This window comes from Pollachius pollachius (assembly GCF_949987615.1).
Source record: "Pollachius pollachius genome assembly, chromosome: 2".
In the NCBI taxonomy this organism is placed as follows: Eukaryota; Metazoa; Chordata; class Actinopteri; order Gadiformes; family Gadidae; genus Pollachius; species Pollachius pollachius.
The window spans coordinates 10,386,697-10,413,701 of record NC_136935.1 but is presented as its reverse complement, the minus strand read 5'-3'; the positions used below and the strand labels follow the sequence as shown (position 1 = coordinate 10,413,701).

At 49.0% G+C, this 27,005-nt stretch overlaps 1 protein-coding gene across 2 annotated transcripts in view; it reads right to left on the bottom strand.

Moving 5' to 3' along the window:
* Positions 1–27,005, bottom strand: part of zmiz1a (zinc finger, MIZ-type containing 1a) — a 108,949-nt gene that overhangs the window by 73,444 nt on the left and 8,500 nt on the right. For both annotated transcript variants that reach the window (XM_079730581.1, XM_079730582.1), the window contains exon 2: positions 11,652–11,765. The gene's annotated coding sequence lies outside the window, so the exon portion shown is untranslated. The remainder of the gene's footprint in view (positions 1–11,651; positions 11,766–27,005) is intronic.

Genomic DNA, 27,005 nt, shown 5'->3' with positions numbered 1-27,005 from the left:
TTCCGTGTTAGCCTCATAGTTGTCCGTGGCTGTGCCCGTTACGTCAGCAGCAGACCGGAGGGTCCGCGTGCGGCGGGAGGAAACCCAGCACCAGCATGACACAGCACAGAGGAATGTACCGGGCGGATGCGGTCTCCTTCACTCACCCTCCCGCTCTCACTGGCTCTCCCTCCCTTCCTTTACTCTCCCTCCCTCCATTCCTTCCTTCTTCACTCTCCCTCCCTCCCTAGTTCACTCAGCCTCCTTCCTTCCCTCCCTCCCTCCCTAGTTCGCCCCTCCCTCCATCCCCCTCGCTCGCTCTCCCTCCCTACCGTCCTACACTCATCCTCCTGAGCGCTCCCTTAAACCCTCCTTTCCTCCCTCCCTCCCTCCCTCCTTGACTCCTTCCTTCCTTCACTCCCTCCAGAGCCCGCCTCCCCTTCAGACTCCCTCCCTGTTCACTCTGCCTCCCCCTTTCCCCTCTACCTCCCTCATCATTCCTCCTATGCTGTTTTTCTCTGTCTGCCCCTCCCTCCCTCCCTCCCTCCCTCCCTCCCTCCTCTCATCCCTCCCCTCCTTACTCCCTCCCGTTTTTCTCCTGACCTCTTATCCTGCTACTAAGTCAAGGTTTTTACTTTTATATTCATTTGTCCTTTTCCTCTCTCGCCACTGAATCTTGGGACTTCTGAAATATAAACTCACTACCCCAACAATTATTTAAATAGGCTAATTGTCACAGTAATCACTGAACTTCGAAAAATATTAACGAACAAATCACAATATCTCAACTTCTGAAACATAAAGAAGGCGATTTGTAACCGTGATCGCTGAACTTCGGTATTCTTAACTAATTGACACAACAACATCTTGAAGCTATTAACCACTTGCGAAAATAATCCCTCATCTTTGAGAATATCTACAAATTGGCGCAGTATCTCAACTTCGGCCTACTGAATTCTAAAAATGAATACACTGCAAACTTGTCCCGTATTCTCGAGAAAACATAAACAGCAGAGCAGACATTCCTTTAACGTGCGTTGGTTCGAGAAACCGCTACTGTGCTGTGGGTTGATGTTGAAAATAATAGAGGGCGTGTGTTTCTGATGCTTGGCAGTTAATGCGAGGGTGGCCTTTGTGCGACGGCCCTTTACATACACACACTTTCTGTTGGACGACAGCGACAACGAAGGAAGGAAGGACCACGAGACGCAGACTATGCTTAACAAGCCCTGTCTAATAAAGCGCAGTGGAGGTGGTGTCGGTGTATATCCTATGAGCTCGGTATAAGATCACCTCATTAAACCTGATCTCTTGCCTTTTCTTTTGGTAAAACACACATCGCTACCCTCCCGTGGGCTTGACGGGCTAAAGGCTTTATTATAACACGGTGTATCCCTCAGGGTGAGGAGTGAATTAGTTTTGTTGTAACCAAAGCTGTGTTGACCGGGGTCAACTTCAAAAGAATATGCAGGGAAGGGGGGGGGGGGGGGGGGGGGGGGGGGGGGGAGAGCAGTCCACACCACCACCGTCACACAAAGACTGTTTCCCCTCCGTTTCATCAGTCAGGACGTGCTTTGTTAGCACACCGGAAATGCCTGCAGAGGTAGTGAGCATACTGGTGGGTAACTGCAGAGACAGAGAGAGAGACAGAGTGAGAGAGTGAGTGAGTGAGTGAGTGAGTGAGTGAGTGAGTGAGTGAGAGAGAGTGAGTGAATGAGTGAGAGAAAGAGGGACAGAGAGGGCGAGAGAGAGAGAGAGAGAGAGACAAACAGACTGAGACAGACGGAGACAGTGAGAGAGAGAAAACAAGAGATGGAAGGACAGATGGAGAGGAGAAGGGACGAGAGAGAGAGAACATTGGCGATAGAGGGGAGCGAGAAGAGAGGAAAAACAGAGCAGGGGAGCATATTAAATAGGGAGAGGGAAGAGGAGAGAGAGGGGGGGAAGAGAGGGAGGGGAGAAAGAGTAGATGAGAAAGTAGGAGACTTCAGGAGAGAGAAAGCGATATAGACAAAGTGTAAGAAGAAAAAGGAAAAATTTGCAGCTGCAGAATCGCACACACACACACACACACACACACACACACACACACACACACACACACACACACACACACACACACACACACACACACACACACACACACTCTTAAGTACATGACATACAAAAACACACATCCATAAGTCTGCCTGTGTAGGTTGGCAGCTCTGGTTACATAATGAGGTAGCTGTGTTAACATAATGAGTACCAAGTGTGTTTTCATGGACTATAGGGTTATGGTGCTCTGAGGAGTCTGCAGGGTCAGGCAGAGCTCACAGTCCCAGCAGAGGATTTGAAGCTGATGAGATGGCATCACTTAGCAGATCAGACCCACTCAACCTGTTGCCAGCGCTAGCACTGAGTCACCGTGGACTGGAAGGCACTATGGTGGACTGGAGAGCAATGGGGTGGACTGGAAGGCACTGGGGTAAAGAGGACAGCCAGTTGATAGAGGTTCTGTGCGGTCCTGGGTGATTGGTTTACCAACACATCACACACACACGCACACGCACACACACACACACACACACACACGGGAGGTAAGTGGATGTTGTCCAAAAATGTTACGTCTGTAATCATGAGGGAAGTAGTAGGAAAGTTTCCTGAAGACAACATTCTTTTCAAAACAAAATAGGTTTTTCCACTATAGCTTTTATTAGCATTCACGCAGCGGGCGGCCATAATGGTGGCATTCCAATAGCGTGCTTTGCGGTAATAGAACCACCGTGCCTGAGCCAAGTCAAACTAGGTGTTTGTCAACAAGCTGCGCAGCTCAAACAACAGGAGATTGCAATCAATCAAACTGCATATTGTTCCCGTCTCCCCGTTCCCAGGGAGGATTAGGTGGGATCCGTTTTTTTGTTGGTGTGAAAGGCACATGCTCCAATGTTTCATGGAAAAGCGCTGCTGTTTCAAGGGAAGGGAGGGAAAAGGGCCGCGCAGCTAACAGCTGAGGGCGAGGAGTCTAAACAAAGACAGAATCACAACGTAATGACAGAGAAAAGGAGCATTGAAGACAGCTGCTGGTCTCCTTATGTCTCTCTCTCTCTCTCTCATGAACAAACTCTGGTTCCTCTCCCTCTCTTTCTGTCTCAGTCTCTATGACGAACACACTTGTTCCCCCCTCTCTTTGTCACATGAACACACTGTCGCTCCTCTGTCACAAACACACACGTACCCATTTCTCTCTATTTCTGCCCTGATCTCTCAGCCCTTACCTCTCTCTCCCTCGTGCTGCTCTCTCCCTATCTCTCCCTCCCACTACTCACGCTCTCTCCCCTTTGCCCACCTCCCATAGCTCACCCCCCCCCCCCCCATTCTCTCATCCCTCTCCTTTTCTTAGCCAATGACAGCAGGGCAGCCAGCGATGACATGAGTGGTGTGTGACAGCCAGTGAGGAACACGCCACTAAACAGACAGAAATATCTCCTGTGACAGACACACCATCACGACATGTGTGCAGCTGTCACCACTTATGTGCCACTCCTCTTTCTTGAAAAATGTGTTTTATTTATTTCCCTGCATTCCGTTCTTTCTTCTGTGACATTCTATAGCATGTCTTTGCTTCAACGGGGAGATGAAGAATGCAGGGGGGGGGGGGGGGGGGGTCACAACAGATTTAATGCAGTTCCCGATTAAAGAAATCAATTTATGATGCAGCTGATCTGCAAAATTTAGAGACTACTCCTATCCGCTGGGCGGTAAGAAAGGTGGTGTGGCAAATTGGGACATGACAGCAGAGTAAAGTGTGTTTGCAATCGATTAGGTCGTTTTTATATTTGAAAAGCTGTTCAACTGAGCAGTAATGTCAACACACAGAGGAAAACTTGAGACAAAAGGTGAAAAGGTGTGAATCATAATTAATTCACAGAAGAAAGAATCGCGATTATAATGTGAAATGATGTCATTCTTAGGCCTCCCTATTCTAGACATAGTCGAGATATGTTTGCTGTATGGTTATAGTATGAGAAGCTATGACATTGACACAGTGGCCAATGTCAGTCAATTCCTTTATCCATCCACTTCCAATCTAGAGCGGAGTGACTGCAATTGAGGTTGAATAAAGTTGAGTTCACACAAATGCACATTCATTGATTTTTCAATAGTATGGTTGTAGAAGGACCACGTCTTTGTTCTAATAAATAATTCAACAGACGTCTTATCCAAAGCTGCCTTTATTTTTGCCTACAGGCTGTGGACCTTTGGATTTGAACCCAGAACCCCTTTGGCTTTGGGGGGACCATAACCCTAACCACTATGCTATCCTACGCCCCCTAGTATATATAGTGTAGTAGGACTAGAGGAGGAATTAAAATACACCAGTCTACAGCACACACACTTGCCATTCTGGGAGGTGGGGGTGAAAGAGGGGGTTAGCGGGGGTAGATGATTGGGGATCGCCTTTCATGGAGCCAATCGTCGGGTCACATGGTTCGCCCGACCACCGCTTGTCCAGAATTAGCCCTGCGAGGATCCAGTTTGATCATGCTTCCATGTGTTGACTGTCTCTTTTTCCCCCTCTCGCTCCCAGCCTGCTGGTGTCTCTCGCTCTATCCGCTCGCTCTCTCACACACAGCCGTTCCTAATTAAGCATGGGGGGGGGGGGGGGGGGGGGCAGAGAATAACTTCAGCTCTGGTATCTACCAGCGGGAACAAGAAACCACTTCTGTGTGTGTGTGTGTGTGTGTGTGTGTGTGTGTGTGTGTGTGTGTGTGTGTGTGTGTGTGTGTGTGTGTGTGTGTGTGTGTGTGTGTGTGTGTGTGTGTGTGTGTGTGTGTGTGTGTGTGTGTGTGTCTCTGTGTGTCTCTAAGCTATACACATAAATTTGTCCGTGTCAACAGGTTGTCAGCGACCAACGACCCCGGTATTTTTCCCCTACAGGCATGAATATCAGGACCAGGCCGAGATGCTGTTTGTCTTGTGATTGTCCCTATCTCTGTCCCCAACTCTCTCTCTCCTTCTCTCAAGCAGACAGTGATTGAATAGGAGGACATTTAAAAGTTGTTTCATCTAATTCACTTCTTGTTCTTGAAAAAGATAACACACCGATGCCATAAGGGTTCACATTTAAATGTCTGGTTAACACATACACACACACACTCCATCTCTTGTTCTCGCTGTCATACACACACCGAATCAAACAACCTCTCGCATACTTTCTCGTACTCGTCCCATTTGTTCTCTCTATCCAACTCATTCATCTATCCAACATATTGCAACACACACTCATTCTCTCTAAATATTACACTCACAAACACAATCTCTTAACAATACCCTTTCACTCCAACTCGTTCTCTCGACAACTCAGAAACGCGCACGCACATACACATAATGTCATACGGTCTCATACACACACACAGATGTAAAAACATACTCATACTCCCTCTTGCATTCTGTGTGTGTGTGTGTGTGTGTGTGTGTGTGTGTGTGTGTGTGTGTGTGTGTGTGTGTGTGTGTGTGTGTGTGTGTGTGTGTGTGAGTCTCATACAGTGAGCTTGGTAAATTGCTTGTGTTTCATTGGTCCCCCCTGAACGGGGAATGGGAACGGAGCTGGAGGCTGTAGTTTACTACACACATCTGCAGGTGTTGCATTTCAAGCCCAGAGAAACTCAAGCTGTCAGACCCCCACACACACGCAGTGCACGCACGCACAGTGACATATAGATGAGGAGACGCAGACACATACCACAGTTCAATCCAAAAGAGGCATAGGCATGTACACACACACACACGCACACGAGATGAATAGCCAGAATCATCACATAAAGTAACGTTCACACACACACACACACACACACACACACACACACACACACACACACACACACACACACACACACACACACACACACACACACACACACACACACACACACACACAGCAGGTGCAGCCGAGCAGTTTGCTCCGCCACTGAAACGCTGGCACATCTGATGGAGGAGTAATTTGAAACACCTCAACATCTGTGTGTCTTCCAGATTGCTTTATAAAGCATTAATAAAGCTGCTCTGTGACTTTTTGTTACTTATTTTGTGAAACGATAGAACATTCTTAAAAATATATATCAAAGCGATATTGCTTACATTATTAATTCATCTTTTAACGTTTCGTACAACCAGTGGCGGGAAATCCATTACTAATAAAGTCAGGAATAACGTTCTCGACAAAGTTCTCCCCGTAAGTTAATAATCGAGTCAGCTTGTTTCAGGGAACTGTTTGAGCAGCTTCTGTTATGACTTTTGTAGCGTTGATTCTTCCGTTTCTTTTGTTTTAGTTCTCTCTAACTTTTCTCAGTTTCACTTTCCATGCCTCCCAGTTCTGAGGAAACAGTGGAGGAAAATCAATGTGTATAACCCCCACCACTAGCACCCACAGCCACAAGATCTCTTTGCAAGGATGCCCAGCTACTGTCCATACCAGACCAAACCGAGGGCGTGGTGATGCTGTGAAGGCATGCAAGATCACAAGCTTTTGAAAGACTCTTCTTGGATCGTATTAAGTCGAGATATTCAAAGGCAAACAGTTACATCTAGGCTGGTCACAGAATGTTTAAAAGATCGAGTATGACCCATCAAAAGTCTGCAATACCAATTGGCTCCACCCATAGAGGGTCATTTGGTCCGATTGGTATATCACGGCAAAATAAGGAGCTGCAAAACAGCACAGTACATATGGTACCCTACAGGTTAACCGACAGAGGAAAACAGCTCCACAAAGAAGGACCACAGGTTCTGCAACTGCACAGAACACTCCTGAAGAAAAAACACTTAATTCTCCTTCAGAGCAAGACAACCGCAGAACAAATGATAACAAATACCTAACAGGACTGTGTGTCATTCAATTCAAGAAAACACATTTTGAAAATTGTATATCTATCTATCCATGGAGAGGGAGAGAGAGGTGCTCTCTGGAGGACAACTCACTTGAAAACAACTTTGGGAGGGATCTAATTGTAAGCCCTCCTTAGTAAACGCCCTCTCTAGGAGAATCAGATGTGTTTGTTAAGAGCGAGCGTTGAGTGGTTGGTGAGGGCCTGGGATGGCGTGTCTTCTGACTGGGTGAGAGAGAGAGATAGAGGGGTAATCAGCCCCAGCTTCGTACACTTCACATACTATCTACCCAAGTAGAGCAAGAATCAATCTCTCTTCCTCTCTCTCTGGGCGAGTGAGGGCTCTCTCCACTCTCAGCCAGCATCTGCCTCTTATTGTTCTTCTACTTTAGCGAGAGTTGCCTGCATTCTTCATCTCCCCGTTGAAGCAAATTGGCCACAGATGGGCGAGCATCTAAACAAAAAACACATGTCGGGCGTAATGGAAACCTCATTCTTATAAACTCTTTACTTCTCCCCCTTTAGTCCAGACCTCCTCTCGTTTTGTTTGAGATTTTTTTTCTCTTCTTCTTGTTGTCCTTTCCTTTAATCAGGAGGAGCTGATGGCTAATAGGAATCCTTCCACGACAGACAGGATATCGTTCAAAATAAATTATTGGTTTTCTTTTACTTCTTCCATGTTGGCAATGGAGACCAGGTTTGAGTACTATGCAGACAGTGTGTGTGTGTGTGTGTGTGTGTGTGTGTGTGTGTGTGTGTGTGTGTGTGTGTGTGTGTGTGTGTGTGTGTGTGTGTGTGTGTGTGTGTGTGTGTGTGTGTGTGTGTGTGTTTACATGTGCTGTCGGCGGTGCCGGCGGTACACATGTACGTATGCGTCTGTACAATGAGCATTCGTATACACACACACACACATGTGAGGTGCACGTTGACGTGCGCTCGTATGTGCATCAGCACGTCGTGTGCCTGTGTGTCTGCTCGTTTAGCTTGCCCTAATAGGCGTACCGGCGTCCATGTGTGTGCGTGTGTGTGCGACTGCGTACACCTACACACCGCGATGTTGTGACGACCCGCCCGATTACAGCCATTCATCAGCCGCGGCTGACAGGCTGACGGGCAGCAGGCGACCAACAGGTTGTGTAATCGTGTAACACAGCCGTGTCACAACCGCCAACGTGGCCCCACTCAGGCCCCTAACACGCTTGTTTTCCTCGCCATAATTGACAACGTCGGGCCGCGGCCGGTGATGGATGATGTCACGGTGCGAGCCAAGGAAAATAAAAGATGGATCCCGCAGGCCTGACATCATTCCCGAGATTAAATCAATGATGCGAGTCACGCAACGTCGCCGGGGCGTGAGGGTTTCTACGGGAGCCGCGAGGAGACGCAGCGGGTTTGCGTTGATGGGCCGAGTGTTTGCGACGTGGCGTTGGGAGTGACGCCATCGTTCGGGCCTTTGCGTGAGAATCTCCCAGCCCTCAGGGGTGACGCACTCCGTGAACAAGACTCCAGTGTCTATCAGGTGCAGGGAGATTTTATTTGTGTCGTGGCTTGAATGAATAAACGACTCTTCCTGAGGAGGGTCTGTATGTGAAGTGTTTATATGCAATGAGAGATATATAATATATAAATATGTACACACACACTACACCCTTTACTCTCACTCATCCTTAACAAAAAAAATGAAATGCGGAGTCCTTTATTGTACTTCACCTCACTGCACTTCAGAAAATAACTTCAATCTCAAGCGGCATTTTCTGTCACTGTGCACGAACAATAACGTATTCAAATCAAATCTATATTCAATTGAGAACTCCTGCTTCAACACATCAGTATGTCGGAGATGACACTACAGCAGCAGAAGCCAGAGCCCCGGCAAGGTTTCCCTGATAACTAAAAAGAGCTCTTGCGGCGGAGCGCGCTATCCGATGCAGAGTTGTTGTCGGAGGTGTGTTGTTCTGTTTAAGGATTCTCCCAAGTGTACAGGTGGCCTACAGGCCATGTCGGCTACAGAGAAGGATGCAAACCATGACGTAACCTGCACCAAAACAGTACCTGAGTTAGAGGAGGAGGAGGAAGAGGACTGTGTGGCCTCTCATCCTCCCACTCACGTCGCTTGATTCCCCTGCTGTCTCCTGTGAGAGATGCTTTGTGCGGGGCGCTTGAAAGAAAAAGAAAAACGCTAGTCTGTGTACACGAGAGCGAGCGAGTGAGCGAGCGAGAGAGAGGGTGAGTGTAGAGAGAGAGAGTGAAAGAGAGGAGAGGAGGGAGGAGAAGAGAGAGGTCCGCATGAAAGAGACCACAACACACGCACAGCCAGGGAAAATAAAATAAAACATTTTAATGTTCTCGCAATGCCTTCTCGCCGCCTCTTGTGGGTTTGAGGAACCCATTGAACGCAGAGACTCACACTCTCTCTATGTCTCTGTGTGTCCCCACCAACCTACACCGACAGACAGACAGACATACAGATGTGTGTGTGCATGCACACACACACACACACACACACACACACACACACACGTGGTGTATACACATATGGCAGTGTTGTACACACAGATGAAACGAGATAGAGGCTGGCAATTGTAATGAACCGTTTTCCTTTTGCTCCACCACATAAACAATGAATTCAAGTAAACTTAACAGGCATGGGAGAGAAAGGGGCGGGGGGGGGAGAGAGAGAGAAAGAGAGAGAGAGAGAGAGAGAGAGACGGAGCGGGAGAGAAACAAACAGAAAGACACAGACACAGAGTGAGAGAGAGAAAGGGTGGAGGGGATGAGAGAGGGAAAGGGGAAATAAGAGAAGAGAAGGAATGATAGAGGGAGAGAAAGAGAAAGAGAAGGGGGGTTAATGTTAATACAGAAGTGAGGAATAAAAGGAAGCAGGAGACGAATGGGAATGGTAAGAGAGCGGTGCTGGAAGGGGAAGATAATTCCTGTGGTGTAAAATAATCCGTGAGAACTGGAACTCTCCCCTTTGTCGGGTGAATGCCGTGTGGCACCGGCTCAGACCTGCCGATTCAGCATCCTCGTGCCAATTCAACGACCATCTCTCTGACACTCCCTCCCCCCACCCCCTCACTCCCTCTCTCCATCACCTTCCCCCTCCCTGGGACTTCGGCTCGGAGATCATTCGGGTTCACCTCGGCAGACATGGATGGTTGAAAATGAATCCGGGTGGGCAGGGAACCGTATGCCTCCTGCACGTTTGCAAATGTAAGAAAAGCTTTATAGGAGAACTCAGCCCCTGTTATAAAACAATGGCTTTGGGATTATTCACACGTCGACCCACCACTCAAAACTAGCCAGACCACCAAGTGATACGTTCTGACTGCAAACAGGTCTGTTTAACTGCGGCTGCATGTTCTGACCATGTTTCGGGGAGAGAGACAGAGCTACAGAGAGACAGAGCGATCGAGAGAGCGAGAGAGAGAGAGAGCATGTTTGACGATGCATCATTTTATTCAAGATGACTTTTGTTTTGTGTATATTCCATTGTTATGTTTCTTATGCTTTGGCATGGCCAACAAAGCAAATAAATGAATAGAATTGAAATCGTTTGAAGTCTTAAAAGAGACGGAGAGAGAACTAGAGGCAGAGAGACACAGAAAGACAGCAGGAGAACGAGACACACAGAGAAGAGAAAGCGAATGAGTGGCAGACCTCAGTCCACCGATATAGAGCCGGGTTTATGGGATGCCAGCAGTAGGATAAACAAGCGAGGAGGGGGCAATATGTTCATGTGTCTGCACTCATGTGCTGTCACATTCTGCAGCTCTGTCGTCTGCCACGGCCTGACGTCCGTGTGCTAATCGCTCTGGCTGATCCCTCCTTTCTCTCACACTGTGTGTGTGTGTGTGTGTGTGTGTGTGTGTGTGTGTGTGTGTGTGTGTGTGTGTGTGTGTGTGTGTGTGTGTGTGTGTGTGTGTGTGTGTGTGTGTGTGTGTGTGTGGGGCAGATGTTTCACAAGCATCTGCACTGCTCTCTCACACACACACACACACACACACACACACACTAAGATTATCATGCACTTTTATTCATTTATTTAGACTCATCCTGATTTCTCCCCCCCCCCCCCCCGCCAACCCCCTGTTCTTAATCCCTGGTAGGGATGACAGCAGCGATGGGGGCAGGGGAGGGTAGAAGAGAGGTGGGGGGGAGGAAGAGGAGAGGTGGATGTAGGAGGAGAGGTCAAAGGTTGAAGATAGACTCTTGATGTGTGGGGAGCCAATCAGATGTTGGCTACACTGAGCAGGGGGTTGGGTTGTGGGAGGGGCGGGTTCTACTTTTAGATCGGGGATTGACGTGGTCATGTGATCTTTACATTCAATACCACCCACCTGTCAACTCCAGCCGTGATGCTGAACACTGATTATCATCCCCCTTTTTAATAATTTCCCATTCTTGACTAATGCATGGTTAATCAAGAGATGTGGATTAATTAATTAATTCATTAATTGACACCCGAGAAGGTTTCAATATGTTCTAATTGATCGTAACGACGACGATACAACAGAGGAAGGAAGGATAGGTCACGAGATCAAGAGATTCCGTGGAGCGGGTGGGTATGTGACCCTTCTTTCGAGAGGACCGGGGATTTAATTGACGAAATAAAGACGAGAGGAAACGCACAGAGGTCATGACCCGGGCATCCTCAATGCGGGCCCATGGACGAAAGGCATCATGGGTCATTTTCATCATCAACCAAATGACCCCCCCTTCCCTGCTCAAGCCCCCCCGTCCAGAGCTATCGAAACGAAAAAAAAAAAAAACAGAGACATGACATGAGCGCAAGGGTCTCCCTACCTGCGTGAACGTGGACCCCCTGCCGCACTGCCGCTGTGGTCACCACCCCCTCCCCCGCCCCTCCATGTATTCACGGTGGGTGGGTCTCTCCCTCGCCCTCTCGCAGGAAGCCGTCTGAAAGGAGAACAAACAGAAAGACTAAACGGTGAATATAAATCAGCCGCGGCGACTGACTCCACCCTCCCCGCGGGTGCATTAATCACCCGGACGACGAGATATCTGGGCGCGACCCGGGGTTTTTCGACTCCGACCCGTGGCCCTACACGCCACGTCTCGCTCCTACTCGACGAGTCCGGCCCGCTTTCTTGGCCATACCACACACGCAAAAAAAAAAAAACACACACAAAATAAATCAGTCACGGTCCTGCAGTTGTACTACAGGGGATAGGGGGTCTTTTTCAGGACAGATGATTAATATATCATTGTGAAATAATACCCAACCCCTGGGAAACGCCAGCGGAAAAAGGCAAAAAAAAGAAAAGAGTGAAAAAGGAAGAGAGAAAAAAAAAATGCTAGGCTGGCCATTTACTCTAGCAGCTAACCTTTCCTGAAAACCAACAGACCGGCCAATCGGGTTGCACTCTGTTACACTGCAATGTGTACACACGTACACACACAGGAAGGATCAACGTCCTTCCCAGAGGTTATCGCTTGGCCAGTCCTGTTCAGGACTCCATCACACACACACACACACACACACACACACACACACACACACACACACACACACACACACACACACACACACCTTCTACTCTTCCCCCTCACCCCACCTCTCACTGGTACGGGGCCTAACGACCAGCACAGAGCCAAGAACCAGCCCCAGTATAGAGACCCGCTCTGCTTTAGAACCCAGCCCCAGTATAGAGACCCACTCTGCTTTAGAACAGAGCCCCAGTATAGAGACCCACTCTGCTTTAGAACCCAGCCCCAGTATAGAGACCCACTCTGCTTTAGAACCCAGCCCCAGTATAGAGACCCACTCTGCTTTAGAACCCAGCCCCAGTATAGAGACCCACTCTGCTTTAGAACCCAGCCCCAGTATAGAGACCCACTCTGCTTTAGAACCCAGCCCCAGTATAGAGACCCACTCTGCTTTAGCGCGCCAACATAACCACCTCAAAACCCCCAGTCTCTCTCTCTCTCTCTCTCTCTCCCTCCCTCCTTTTCCTTCTCTGTCCAATTCCCTCTTTCCCGCCCTCCCTCCCTCTTCCTCACTTTCCCCCTCTCCCTCCCTCAGTCTCTCATTCCCTCTCCTCTCACCCTCCCTCCCTCCCTCTTCCTCACTTTCCCCCTCTCTCCCTCCCTCAGTCTCTCATTCCCTCTCCTCTCACCCTCCCTCCCTCCCTCTTCCTCACTTTCCCCCTCTCCCTCCCTCCCTCAGCCTCTCATTCACTCTCCTCTCTCACCCTCCCTCCCTCCCTCAGCCTCTCATTCACTCTCCTCTCTCACCCTCCCTCCCTCTTCCTCACTTTTCCCCCTCTCCCTCCCTCCCTCCCTCAGCCTCTCATTCACTCTCCTCTCTCACTCTCCCTCCCTCTTCCTCACTTTTCCCCCGGCCCCTCCCTCCCTCTCTGTCCAATGTAAATAGGCAATGAAGGGGTTTACAAGCCTTCAGACGGGCACACAAGCAAGACGGCTGGCCCTCTACCCCCGCCCCCCCCAGCGCACCCACCCTCCGCTCCCCTCCAGATCCATGCTAACACCTGCCCCCTTTCATTGAGTCCACAAGGAGGAGGAGGAGGAGGAGGAGGAGGAGGAGGAGGGATCAGGGAGGGAGGGGAGGCCCCTGCTTGGGGAAGAGGGGTTGACTTTGGAAGGCGGCCAAGAGGGAGAAGCAGGGGAGAGGTAGGAGGGGGGGGGGGGGGGAAGGCCATAAATATACGCAGGCTACAGAGCAGGTGTGTCAGAGTGGTCTGATTTACAGGAGTGATGTCGTGTAGAATGCTGACAGGTAAGCCTATTAGCTCACCATTACCCCACCATAACACGCACCAGTGGATCCCCTTAATGCACCGAGTGTGTGTGTGTGTGTGTGTGTGTGTGTGTGTGTGTGTGTGTGTGTGTGTGTGTGTTGGCATGGCTAAAGAAAGCAATCAAGGCCTGTCGTGGCTACGATTGCATGTCATGATTTTAAGACAAATTTATTTTGCCAGCACACAAAGCAACAGGAGTCTGTGGAACTAAAATGTAAAGGAAAAAGGAAAACTGAGGAAAAATATGAGTTCCTTATTGATATTATTTTCACTATATGATAACCAAGGCCTCAAAGTCTAGTCTGTCTGCGAATCTAAAGTTTGTATGTTTTTCTTTGCGTAGTTCTTCATATCTGAAGTAGATCCGTGTTTTTATATCTGAAGTAGATCTAAAAAGCAATATCAGGACAATATTAATAAATGTTTCTTCAGACGGTGAACAGCCTTAGCCACAGATGGAGCGACGCATGGAGAAGCGCATAGTGCTGCTTCCTCTTCTGCATACTGGAGACATATTTGGAGTGCATCTCGCATATTGAGCACAGTCATTGAAAAACGCAAACATTTAGTCACAAATAAGTGCAGTCGGCGAGAGCGTCTGTTGGATCCAGTCGGACTCATAATATCGCTCAGAAGAAGATACGCAACTGGGAAGGAAATTGCTGAGAGAGAGAGAGAGAGAGAGAGAGAGAGAGAGAGAGAGAGAGAGAGAGAGAGAGAGAGAGAGAGAGAGAGAGAGAGAGAGAGAGAGAGAGAGAGAGAGAGAGAGAGAGAGAGAGAGAGAGAGAGAGCGAGAGAGAGAGAGATTAATGTGCATGGGATATTGCGGTTGGAAGGAGCTAAGAGCTCCACATTCAGATTCATAACTTCGCTAGACTTGCCTTCCTGTCAGGAGCAGCGAAAAATTCTTTCATCTCCAATATCCTCAAAGAGCCTAATCGTGTTGAATGAGGTTGCCGTCGGTACCCATGACGTCTTAAGTACTACTCTGTGTGTGAGTGTTGAGAATGTGTGTGTGTGTGTGTATGTGTGGACCTAGATGCCTCCAAAGACTTCAAAATATCTAACCCCGTTATGAATGCACATTTCTGCAGAGTGGTGGCTCCGAGCGATCCCGGTATTTACGTTTACCCCCCTAACATTTAAACCCGGGCAATCATGTCTGATGATATGCTTGTTCGGTGACTAAGACAACACTCATTTCCTCCGCCGTCGAGTCTTTAGTGAGATTCAAATAGCGAGTTGTGTGACTGAGGCTCTGAGCTCAACGGTTGGTTAAAAAAAAAAAAGCCCCTTTAAGTCCATGGCGTTTACTTAGGGTTTCTAAAGGGAGGGGAATCCTCTGTCTTTCAAGGGCTGACGTTCCCACATTAAAGCCCCCCGCTTAGCCGTCTCATCCTGGAACGGTACGGCACGCTTACTCCTCTGGAAACAGGGTTAAAAAGAAAGTCAACGAGACCGTCTCCTGCTCTGGTTTTCAGTGGAGGCCGACTCAAGGGGAAAGTGGTCAGGGTTTTACTTTTCACCCTGAATCACCACATGATAGAGATACTTGTTGAGCAATCTCTCCCCACTTAAGAGTGGATGGGATACGGTCGTTTGCTCAACATTTCGGCAATAACAAAACAAGTCATTTGAGAGCCAGCGGTTATCATGTGACACATTTCTCACATTCTTCCAAGCCTTTCCCGCGTGTTCACGCTATGACGCACACGCACACATGCGCACATGCAAACGCATCAAGTGCATTTGAAAAACACACACCTTAATGAGAAAATGAAACATGTACACTGTAAATCGCTGCAGATTGGGCATAGAGAGAGAGATGGAGAGAGAGAGACAGACAGAGAGAGAGACGGAAATAGAAAGAGAGAGAAATAGAGAGTGAGAGCGAGAGAAAGCAGTAAAAATCGATGGCTCCAGCAGCGCAGTGCAAACAGCAGTTAATCTGGGGTGTGGAGAAAAGAGCGGGAACCAGGGAGCGGTCGGGGGAGAGGGGCTTGGTTCGGGTGCCAAGCTCCTAAAAGTGTCATTGATTATCGCTATGCAAATAAAATAAAATATGCTTTTAAAAGCCATAGAGCGTGCGTATGTGCTGGTGCGGGGATCGATGGCTGCACAAAAACAGGGGTTGGGGGGGAGCCCATCCCTCTGGCTGAGATAAAACACTTTACTATGAGCTGTCAGATGCTTATCTGGAGGAAATTAGCAGAGGAATACAATTATTTTCCCCAAACAAACAGGTCAAGTGTTTCCCTTTCCTCTCCCTCCCGCCTTCCCTCCCTTTGCCCATTTCTCTCCCTTCTTTTCTCCCTCCATCTCCCCCTTTCTAGTCTCTACCCCCTCCCTCTTTACCCAATTCTCTCCCCCTCTATACCTCAGTTTCTCTCTCCAGCTCCCTCTCTCCCTTTTGATCTCTCCATCTTTTTGCCTATTTCTCTCCACCCTGTGTCTTTCTATCTCCCTCGCTCTTCCCCTCTCTATCTCTCCACCTATCGGTCTCGCTCTCCCTCTGTGGTATTCACCCTTTACAGATACCATCATGTGTTATTTCCTCCGCTCTAAATGTCAACACTGAGCCAGTGTAGCTGTGTTTTATTCAGACGGATCGTTCACTATACACATGAATAAGAAATGAGGGCGTAGCATGTGTGCTGGCTGGCTGTAAGGCAACTGTGTGTGTTTGGGGGGCGGGGGCCTCCCGTTGGGGCCCCTACCTCCTCCACCACCACCAGGCTGGGAGTCTGCCAGGGGGCCGGGCACACACACACACACGCTGACGCAAGTCCAGTCCTGAATCTGTAGCCCACATCTAAAACAAGATTTTCCGTTTTTGGCTGGGATTCGTTTTTCCCAGCTGCCCTGCCTGCCCACCCCACCCCCTACTGTACCCAGTGGACCCCCCCCCTACCCTTCCCCCCAAACCCCACGTCACCCTGCTATCACCCATGGAAAAAGGCCACAAAGAGAGGTGAAGGTTGGCGGGTTGCAGGCACACACGCACAAATGCAGCCAAAAAACACACTTCTCTGCTGTTGGTTAGCCTGAAAAAGTGTTTGAGATATACCTATTTGAATGACGGTTCAAGCCCTTAAGCCCTACTAAGGAAAACTTCTGACCGTAACATCTTGATATGGTTACACAGACCACATCCTTTTTTTTGTTCTCTCCCGAGAGCGTGCGTTTGTGTGTGTCTGAAAACACTCTTTTTCAGTTGTGTCGTTCCTTTTCGTTGTATTGTGTGTGTGAATCTACGGTTTGCGTTTGTACGTCTATGTGTCTGTGTCAAACTTTGTGTGTGTTTGTTAATGTGTGTTCTTATGTGTGTGTTTGTGCCAGTATGTGTGTGCGTGTCTATAAGTGTGTGTGTGTGCCCGTGTGTGTGTATGTGTGCGTTTGCGTTTGGTTCTGTGTGTGTGCATGTCTACAAGTGTGTGGTGTGTGTGTGTGTGTGTGTGTGTGTGCGCGTGTGTCTGTATTTGCGCATGTTCACCTGCGTGTGTCTATAAGTGTGTGTGAGTGCGTTTGACTGTTTGTGTGCGTGTGTCTGTATTGGCGCGTGTTCATCTGTGTGCGTGTTCACCCTAATGATCTCTATAACATTCCAGCAAATGCCAGGGAGACAGTCAAACGTTACCTCATGACCCGTCGTGTCATTACCTATTATTATCTGGAGCGGTACACACCGCCCAGGCCAAAGGGGGGAGGGGGAGGTGGGAGGAGAACGATGTCATCCCCCTTTGATCATTACCATCCACTTCAAACAGGGAGATTGTCTATGTCTATGTTTCAAGCTGTTTTATACAACGTATTAGTCTTGCATGGTCTATGTATATTGCCCTCATAGAAATGTATATATGTGCGTATGTAACATACATACATACATACATACATACATACATACATACATACATACATACATACATAACTTTGCTTCGTTTGTTTTCAAGGCGGTCCTGTTCATGCCTATAATGCTGATCTACTGTGGGGCAGAAGTGTCTGTCAGGTCTGGCCGTCGCAGTCTAGTACTCAGATTCAGGGGCCAGGCCGAGGCTGTTGACAATACTGAAGACATTTGAGCTAATCCCAGCGATGGCTCTGTGTTTCTTCTAAGATTGCGACTTCAAAGGGGTAAATGCGTGCCGGTTTGAGTGTGTGTGTGGCAGGGGGGGGGGGGGGAGATATGATGTGTGTGTCTGTGTGTGTGTGTGTGTGTGTGTGTGTGTGTGTGTGTGTGTGTGTGTGTGTGTGTGTGTGTGTGTGTGTGTGTGTGTTGGCATGGCTAAAGAATGCAATCAAGGCCTGTCGTGGCTAGCTAGACCGGCAATGCTGGTGGTGAAAGCTGAAAGAAAAGACACACCTGTTGGATAGTCGGGAGGGTAGAGATACGAGAGCAGAGAGAAAGAGAGAGCAGGAGAGAGAGGTACTCTCATCTGGTTGACCCGACAACCAGCTGTGAACTGTAGAGCCAGTCGCAACGCCACCTTTTATTCCGCTCTGTGAAATAGACAAAACCTGTTAGGGTTCAGACTGAAAGGGCACGGGCACTCATCCCACGGAAATTAAAACTTCATAACATTTTAAAAGCCCCGGCGCGTGTGTTAAACGCTGATGATGTTTTACCAAGGACGACACCTTGCAGCCAACGCCGGCTGTGAGGGGCACAGGATTTGTGCATCAACACCCAAAATCATTTGGAGACCTTTCAGATGCTTGAAGACTCCCAAATGTGGCACAGAAGAGGGGGAGAGAGAGTCTATTAGAGGGTCACAAGTGCTGGAGAGGTGCTAAACACAAATCAATCCGTCACACATGATTTCCCATTGGCCTTGCTGGGACTGTTTATAAATAAAGAGCCATCAATTCTGAGTCATGTCGCTGACAAATGTCAGCGCTGACGTCCCCCAGTGACCGTGGCTTTCTGACTCACAGAGGCGAGTTACGACGGCATTCGCGTTAGCTTTCCGCGCTCAATCGTCAAGGCTAGCCACAGCTCCGCTGAAAGAGCCATGGAGCTCAATGCCACTGCTAACAGTGGAACTCAACTAGTGGCTGAGACAGGGGGAGAGGAGTATAGAGGAGAGAATGAGAGAGAAGAGAGGAGTGGCCAGAAGAGGGGAGAGGAGGAGAGAAAGGAACAGTGAGGAGAAGGAGGAGGAGGAGGAGAATATAAATGATGAGAGACTTTAAGAAAAGTGAAGGAGGAAATAAATAAGAGAAAGGAAGAGATGAGAAGAGAATCAAGGAAGGAAGTCAGGAGAAGCGGAGGGAAGTGTGTCCATGCTCTCTCCATCTCTCTGCTTGGCCCGAGCAGTGACCTAATCATTGAGTCAGTGACCAGCGCCCGGGGCTGGGCTCAGCGGCCCCCCATGTGGCTGTCTGTCTCCAGACCCACACATTGTGCAGCGTGAGGTGGCAAAGAGCACTCACAGCGCCCAGACAAAGAGGTGGTCACATAACAGCAGCAGTCACCCAACCGCAAGGCGGCCATTTTTAGCACTATTGGAATTAACATGCTAAATATAAACATGTCAACAGGGGGTTCTGAAAGGGTCCGCTATCTGACATTGCTGTTGTTGACACATTAGGAAAACCGCAGGGCGCATGCAATCGGCCGCATATTTCAGACCTCAGACCACGACTGTGTCTCCTTAGTTTTAACTCCAAACAACTGCGCTCGGCACTCGACACTCCACAGGGCTCTCTTTGTGTTTCTGCGTTTCCCAGAAGCCTCTTCTGGGAAACGCAATCCCCCTTCCGAAAAGAAAAAAAATCACCAGCTAGCCCCAGAAATATAGGAGCTTTTGTTTGTATTATGGTGTTTTTCTATTGAATTCTTTCACTAGGCTATGGACCACTTCTCTGTCGCTCTGCATCTCGATTCTGCTTCTTCTTCTCCCTATATAACCAGAATCAATAATCTCAGATTGGTAGCAGAGAGGAGACGAGATTCTCTCTCTCGCGCACTCACTCACTCCCCCCCTCCCTCCCTCCCTCCCTCCCAATTCAATTTGAATTGTAAGTGCTTTATTGGCATGACAAAAACTAATATCTGTACGACAAAAGCATATTAAAACATAATAACTTAGTAAATTATAAAATAATAAAAATCTCTCTGCCCCCACAAATTCTAACCTCCCCTAGTGTGTGTGTGTGTGTGTGTGTGTGTGTGTGTGTGTGTGTGTGTGTGTGTGTGTGTGTGTGTGTGTGTGTGTGTGTGTGTGTGTGTGTGTGTGTGTGTGTGCGCGCGCATCTCCCACGCCCCTCTAAGATTATTACAGTGTTTTGTGTCATTATTACGGTGTGTACGTGCGCGGGGTGATTTCAGGTGGTCTCGATGAGTGTGGCGCTGGAGGACAGGGGGAGGAAAGGGGAGAAGGAGAGGAGAGAAGGAGAGGAGAGGAGGGCAGGAGATGAGGAAAGAAGCAAGAGGTGGTTAGATTCCCTCTAATGGCACAGAGTGGATTAGGGCTCCATCCCGCCTCCATCAGCATCACTCAGACAGAGAGAGAGAGGGGGAGACGGACAGAGACCCAGAGAGAGGGAGGCTGTTACAGAGAGACACAGAGACAGACACAGAGAGACGGAGAGACGGACAGAGACAGAGAGCCCAGTGCTACTTGAAAACCAGGGGGGAGCAGGCAGGGGAGAGAGGGATGATGGAGAGGTGGAGGAAGAGAGAGCTGGAGGAGGGAGAGCAGAGGGCAAGGACAAGAAGAGGAGAAACACCAGTTGGAGTGTGAGTGTGTGTCTCATTCGTATTCATAACGGGGTGATTGTCCTCATAAACCTCTGTGAGAAAACGCCCATGCATGTGTATGTTGGTGTCCGTATCCCTCTGTGTGTGTGTGTGTGCTTGAGTTCATGCCTCAACATGCGCGCGCGTGTGTGTGTGTGTGTGTGTGTCCGTCCATGCCTGCTCGCCTTCTCATCTGAGCACATCCTTCCTTCCATACATCCCGGCGCAATTCTTCGCACGTGCATCACCGCCTGTGCACAGGCGTACACAGCGCATCCCTGCTCCTACAACGCCGGCCAAGACATTCAGGTGGAGGAAATGTGACTGGGGAGGATAACGTAAAGAATGGAATCAGCAGAACTGGTGGCATAATCCCGCCCACCTCAGCCAGGCTCTCTCTCTCTTGTGTGTGTGTGTGTGTGTGTGTGTGTGTGTGTGTGTGTGTGTGTGTGTGTGTGTGTGTGTGTGTGTGTGTGTGTGTGTGTGTGTGTGTGTGTGTGTGTGTGTGTGTGTGTGTGTGTTTAGGGTCTTATCAGTGGCAGCCAAAGAGGCCTAATAACTTGATGCAGAGGCCGCCGCCCAGGCCAGGTTCACTTCTAGTGGTAACAGAACGCAGCATTGGTGCGACGGGACGCATGGGTGTATGTGTGGGTGTGCACGTGTCATTGCCTTTTGTGTGCATTGTATGATTATGAGTGACTTGATTTATTTATTGCTTTGGCAACACCTAATGTTCATGTCCTGCTAAAACAGCCACCTGAATGGAGTTGAATTGAGAGAGCATGTGTGCATGCATGTGTGTAAGACAGGGCCTATATTTGAAGCCATGCTGATAAATTGACCTCCTACCTGCCAGACCACCAGAGTGTATACTATGGCATGCTGAATCTACAATAGCAATGAACACCCATTACCACCCAACCCCACCCCACCCCACCCACACACACACTGACTCACAGGGGGGCCTTGCAGCTACGGAAACTCCCCCAGTAGGAGTGTATCTGACGGGGGCATCATTATCACTGTTTGGCAAAGGTCAGCCAGGGTGGGTGCCCCCCCCCCCCCCTCTTCCTCCACCACCACCTCCTCCTCATCCTCCTAATGCATGCGCTTTGTGCTATTACCTCGGTGGCCATTAATCTCCATCTCTAAATCTAATCACGCGGCCCTCGGACCAGGAGTCACTCGCTGTGCCGGCGCTACGGAAACGCCATCCGGAGGGGGAGGGGTTGAAGTTGAGCGATACCACTACCACCCACCAACACCACCAGAGCCCTTGGCCAAAAACACAGCAATGGGACAAGGGGATCATTTATTTCTTTTGTTGGAACAGCTTATGTAAATACGCCGGTGTTGACACAAGACGGGCAGCACACGCTATCCCCCTTGCCCGCCCCCCCCCTCCCCGTGACGAAGCAATGATCGTCACTAGGAAGATAAGACACAGAGTTGAAGAAAAGAAAAGAAAAAAATGGCCCACCAGCGCTCAAACCTGTTCCCGAATTATCAAGAGTCAACTTTTTGAATTATGTTCGTGACCTCAAATTAATAGGACTCGTGTACAATTTCAACGTTTTGAGTCGCACGTTTGCACACACAGAGCTTCCGGGAACTCGTCTACAGAGTCATTGTAACCAAAACGTGGGTGAATATACGGAGAGGGCAGGAAGGTAAGAGCCACTGTGAAACCAAGAAGAGGAAGGAGGAAGAATAGGTGGGACGGAAACGCAGCTGTCAAGCAAAACCGCACGCAGTTGGCCGCCAATAAATCACTACTTCCGTCAACGGTTGCAAACATACCTTCCAACACTGTAAAAAAAAAAAACTGAATGACAACCACCTCCCTTTATTTGCTTAGTTTGATGTGGACATTTCAATTCATCCAAAGTGAATTCAGATACACGTGACGGCCAGGGGTCAAGGATCCTGCTCAAGTAGTAGCAGATATTGGGGTTCAAAGTCAGCGCTTTTTGGCTGGGACTCAAACCGAATAGTCCAACCACTAGAATTAAAAACAAAATTCTGGCCACTATATATAACGGTGCCAGACACAGCAGAGGACTAACCTCATCGGGCTCTCTTTAGCTCTCCTCTCTCGGTCTGTGTGTGTGTGTGTATATATCTCTCTCTCCCCCCTGTCTGTCTTGCTCTCCAGTTGGGCGGGGGTCATGGGACCCCTACAGCACCTGTCAGCTCCTCTCCACAAAGCAACGCGCGCACACACACACACACACACACCTCCCCCTCCCTTCAATCTCGCCACCATTATACCCAACATGTGTGCTATGTGTGTGACTCCGGCACTCAGTCACGCAGCCTGCGTGTGTAGTGAGTTGATGCGCTCTATTTACCCATGTGTGTCTAAGTCAGGGTGGCATACAGCCATCCGAACATGTACAGGACATGCATCGTGCAGGCCACGACGACAAAAACAAACGCACACGAGTCGTCGGTGCCAGCGACGGAATGAAAACAAACCCACGCCGAAATAGAAACGCCCAACAAACAAATTCCATGTCATTAAATACATATTCATTTTCTACCTTTTTAACCTTCCACCAGATACGTCTCATTCCTTTGATGATGTACGAGGCAGCAGCGGTACGGGTGGTGTGTTGCTGGTTCTAAATAAGAGCGTTTAGTCCAACTCTCCAGCTAACGTTAACTAGACCCCACCCTGCCCCCCCCCCCAGGAACATGCGTACGTACACTGTCCTGTTCCCGTCACAACCCGAGGCAGCAGCTCTGCCCATCAGATACCCCCAAAAAGAAAACCTAATTCCTTTGACAGGAATTACCCACCCGAGATTTCCCGATGGTGACTGATATTCCGTGTGGCACCTAAATATGAGGGAGAGGGCGCTGAATAATAGATGGCCGAGGAGCACGAAGGGGTGGGCAGGCGGGTGGGTCGGTGGGATTTTTTAAACCGCTCCTCTCCTGTTATCAATCATTCATGGGGTTTCCATCAAAACCTCCTTCAGCCCCTCGAGTGGCCGGGGCCTCTCCTCAGGGGCGGAGGGGCCACATTCTAACACGAGCCACTTCATCAAAAGGGCGGGCGCGACCCGCTCCGCTCGCTCCGCTCCTCGTCTTCCATCGCGCCACATTAGGATAATGGCGGCTCAAATTGTTTCAATTGTTCCCCGCCTGAGTGTGAAAATAGGACAGTGTTTTTTTTTCTCTGATGAGCGTTTATGGGAAAAAGATTGTCCGTGTCCTAAAATGAAATGGAAGAGGGGTGGAAAAATGCACAGGCAGTCCGTTTAGGTTTTGTTACTCTCGATTTATTTGTCTCTCCAGGTCACTTTATCGGTGTCTCACTCTCTCCAAGTCTCTTTGACGCCGTCTCTCTCTCTCTCTGACTCAGTGTCTCCTTCTCTAGGACTCTCTCCAAGTCTCTTTATCTGTGTCTCTCTCTCCATGTCTCTTTGTGGCTGTCTCTCTCTCCGAGTCTGTCTCTCCTTCTCTTTTACTCTCTTCAAGTGTCTTGGTCGCTGTCTCTCTCTCCCCCTCTCTATGTCTCTTTATATGTGTGGCACTCACTCCATAACCTTTCCAAGTCTCTCTCGCTATATCTTTCCCCTCCATTTCTCTCTATATGACTTTTTCCTGGTCTCTCTCGAAGGCCTACGCTGTTGATGTCGAACAGGAAAGATGTTCTCAACATCATGGACACTCAGGAAACAGCTGAGCCCCACACACACACACACACACACACACACACACACACACACACACACACGCAGCTTTGAAGCCTTGACTTCAAGGGATAAGACCAGATCCCTCCAGTCTCAGAAGCCACTCCGTGTGACATGCACTTTATTTACAAAATCGTATGGCCTGAAAGTTTACCGCACACGCACAAACACACACACAGTTTATTTACCATTACGTAATTTAGCAAGTAATGTCAATTGAGATACAAGTCATTAGGGTGTTTAGGCAGGGGTTAGGGAACTTGCTCAAGATAACCTGTTGTGGATTAAACAATGAAGTCTGAATTATTGGAAGGAGGGAAAAACAAGTGCTTGAGTCTGATAGCACGTAGTAGGACTTGGGTACGGTAAGGTAAGCTTGTATCTGTCCTTATACCGACAGCACATACATGCGAAAAAGTTGATTTTGGTTACTTTTGTGAATTCAAAATCAAAAGGAAAGATGTTTGTCATTTTATTTATACTTGAAAGAAACACAATGAATGTGTTCCCTCCTCTATTGAAACAGGTCCCTTTCTCCTCACATCGCCTGGAGCAATGCACGAAGCAGTTTAACTGTCAACGATTTGATCAACACCGCAGGTGATAAACCTGCCATCTCAGCCGGCTTTCTTCAGCCTGCAGGGTTGAGAAGAGGATGGTTTTATCAGGGACGAAGATAGGCACCTGCCTGCCAGCCAGCGGGTTGACTCAGTCCAAATGCTGCTTCTCGCAACCAACCGCTCAACACAGATAGAGAAAGAGACAGAGAGTTAGAGAAAGAGAGAACGAGAGTGATGGAGCGAGGTGGTGAAGTCACTTCTGCCATAGCTTGTCTGTCTGTCTGCCCGTGGGCACGTGTCTGTCTGCGCGTGGGCACGTGTCTATGCGTGTGTGCGCGCGCGTGTCCGTGGGTGTGTGGTGAAGCGCTGGCTGTTGCTACTCTTCCTGACCCCAGAGCTTCCTGGGTGGGATTGATCAAATCGGGGATAGTGTGCGTGTGACAGATGTCTGCTCTGGCGGTCTGCTCAAGGGGGCGTGGTGGAGCTGTGGCCGCTGGCACGCACGCACACACACACACACACACACACACACACACACACACACACACACACACACACACACACACACACACACACACACACACACACACACACACACACACACACACACACACACACACGAAGACGAAGAAGAAGATGAAGAAGAAGGTTAAAGACAAGGAGAAGAAGAAACAATAAGGAGAAGATGTGAAAGGAGAAGAAGCAGGAAATAGTAAGAGGCTTTGAAAGAAGGACTGGAGGTAAAAGAGAAGGAATTGAGAGGGCAAAAGGAGGTAAGCAACTAGGAGAAAAGGGAAAAGTGACAAATAAGGAGCGGAGAAAAGAGCAGGGAGGACGCCGGACGTTTAAAAGAGGGGATTATTAGTGCATTAAAAAAAAAGGAAAGGTTGAAATAAAATGAAAGTAACGGGAGACTGAGCTTGGCACGAGGTGGGGCGTGGTCTTCTGGTCTTGGTGATAGGTCGTGGTCGACAGACCGCAGGGGAGATCGGTATGCAATGCATGGGGGACTGTGTGATCTCCCATTCTCGAGGTTGGATCAGAAGTCCACAGTGCCCCGGTTTGGTGGGAATGCATGTCATGTGGACCTGTTCCTATCACAGAGTGACCGAATGATGAAGTTCATACGTCCCTCCCAGACACCCCCACCCCCCCTGTCTGGCGAAACAAGGGACATCAAACGCCCGGACGCTCAGAGCCCAATTAGAAGGGAGTTGTTGTTGAGGGGCTGTTAACATGCTGGCAAAACACACCTTTGTGTGAGGCTCACACAGGCACACAGCAACAAAGCCTCGTACCAAAACACACACAGCATTACACTTCAGAGTCAATCGTACAGAGAGGGATAGGACTGCAACAGGAGGCTTTACATTGTCTCCATGAAGCAGGAGTCAAAATATGACTCTCCCACTCAACTTCCTCTTGCTGAAGTCCCACCCCCCCACACACACACACACACACACACACACACACACGAGAGAGCGAGAGAAATGGAGAGACAGAGAGATAGAGAATAGAAGGCTAATTATAGCAACACAGCAGGAAGGCCAGAAACAAACGTGATTATCACGATTGTTGATGCGCACGCGCACACACACACACACACACACACACACACACACACACACACACACACACACACACACACACACACACACACACACACACACACACACACACACACACACACACACACACACACACACACACACACAGCTTTTAGCCTCTGTAATGATTTCCACAGCGAGAGAGTCAAACTGATTTCGAGTGACAACCAGAGAACCAGTTTGAACACACAATAACCGCTCACGTGATCCCACCACTAAGACCCCCTCGTCCTACCCCCCATCGTAACCCCACCACCAGCACCACCATGCCGCCCCCGCCTGTTCTTTATGGAGGTAGAGAATAGAGGCAGCTCAAAAGAGGCAGCCAACAAGCCCATTCAGTCCCCCCCCCCACCCGACCCCCCCTTGCTTAACACCAGAGCCCTTCAAGTGGGGAGGGGGTGCTGGCCTCCCTCCTTTATGGCAGTTAGCTACTTAAAGTGAAAGACAATCCACACACACACACACACACACACACACACACACACACACACACACACACACACACACACACACACACACGGAGAAGGAAGAAGTAGAACAACTTAGTGATGGCCAACAGCGATGGCGGAGCAGGAGAGATGGGCTTACTTAACCTTTGTGTGAGTGTAGCACCGTTAACCAGAAGGTTTATCGGCTCCAATGACCCCCACATGCAGGGTTGAATTAGACTTAGCTGCTTGTTCGGGATGAGAGAAAAAAATATATATTTATAACTCTGGTGATTTCATTTTGCAACCTCGGATATCACTGGAGAATGACAGTGAAGGA